The 1,714-nt window shown below is 29.8% G+C and overlaps 1 pseudogene; it reads right to left on the minus strand.

The window, feature by feature from the left end:
* Positions 1-479: 479 nt before the first annotated feature.
* LOC117035691 (uncharacterized) lies at positions 480-598 on the minus strand (annotated as a pseudogene).
* Positions 599-1,714: the final 1,116 nt, after the last annotated feature.

The raw sequence follows: 1,714 nt of genomic DNA on the forward strand, positions 1-1,714 counted from the left end.
TCCAAAGTTATGTGTGTGCTGTTTTTCCACTTGGTTGCATTAGAAAGGCCGTATTTTGCTGTGTATAATGCACACTTTTTTTTTTGCCCAAAGTTGTGAGGGAAAAATAAGGATGTGCATTATACATGGGTAGTATTAATTCCGTATCTATATAAATGTTTTTAATTCTTTTATTTATGCTTATGAGTTAAAAGTGTAACTCTAGAAATCAAGAATGATATCCGTATGCAAAATAATTCCCTGGAATACTGATAATCGGTTTTGTTGAACTTACAACGATGGAGTTCTTGGCTTTTATGATGTGTAAGTATCGTAAATTTGTTACCAGTACATAAAATTTCTTGTACGTTTTATCTGTTCTTGTGTTTTGTAATTATTTGTTACATACATTTCTTGTACCATAATATGTTACAAAATAAATGCTAAAATTCCTTTATAATACAAGAAAACAAGTACCTCAATATAAACAAATGAAAATTTAAATTAAAAAGTTAAAATAAAGTAAGTGGCAATGCCTTAACCTTATGCATATTGTTAGGGCTGAGGGCGTTTTCCATCCTTGTCAAGGGGAATGCTAATCTCTCCTTTCACATATATGGTAATGGAAGGAGAACTGACTCTGGGTGGTGAACTCACAATGTGATGTATAGATGATATATTACAGAATTGTACACTTGAAACCCATGTAACTTTACTAACCATTGTCACCCCCATAAACTTTAAAATAAATAAATAAATAAATAAATAACTTCGGGCGGGGGAGGAAGTCTTCCTACTATGTTTCCCCGAAAATAAGACCTAGCCAGACAATCAACTCTAGTGCGTCTTTTGGAGCAAAAATTAAGACCCGGTAAGACCGGGTATAATATGATATAATAAATAATAATAATAATATAATATAATATAATATAATATAATATAATATAATACTGGGTCTTATATAATATAATAAAAGACTGGGTCTTATATTAATTTTTTAAAAAAACTATTATTTTTCAAGCTCATTAGTTAAAAAATATTTTCTAATATGTGCTTTTCTTTGTATTTCATTAGTTTTTTATCTTGTTTTTACTATTCTCTTCCTTTTACTTTCACTGGATAACTTACTCAGATGGATACTTAGATCATGGAGTATCAGCATTAATTTTTTTTCTAAATATGCCTTCAAGGTTATAAATTTCCATCCTAGAATCTTTAAATGTTTCCCTGCAGACTGGATATGATTTATGTTTAACCTATTTACACTCAACTGATTAAAAAATTACATTGCAATATTAACTTTAACTTAAATATTGGGAGATTTTCTAGTTATATTTTTGCTGTTGGCTTCTAATTTAATTCCACTTGGTTAGAAATACATATGAAGTGATTTCAGTCCTTGTAAATTTGTTGAGCCTTGCTTAATGGCTTAGTATATTATCAATTTTTAAAATGTTCCACATCATCTTAGGAAATATGTGTATTCTCCAGTTGTTGAGGATGGTGTTATATACAGAGAGTGCCAAAAACATGTATACACATTTTAAGAAAGGAAAACTGTATTAAAATTTTGATATTCAATATATACTGATAACAAAAGGTGAATACAAGTTATGCTTGACTTCTGCAATTACAACAGGTGCTCAAAGTAGCTACCATCAACTTGAGCAACGTCGACCAAAATGTCCACTTACATACATTTTTTTGGCATCCCAGGTATGTTGCTGTGATAAAA

This window comes from Rhinolophus ferrumequinum, chromosome 15 (assembly GCF_004115265.2).
Source record: "Rhinolophus ferrumequinum isolate MPI-CBG mRhiFer1 chromosome 15, mRhiFer1_v1.p, whole genome shotgun sequence".
In the NCBI taxonomy this organism is placed as follows: domain Eukaryota; kingdom Metazoa; phylum Chordata; class Mammalia; order Chiroptera; family Rhinolophidae; genus Rhinolophus; species Rhinolophus ferrumequinum.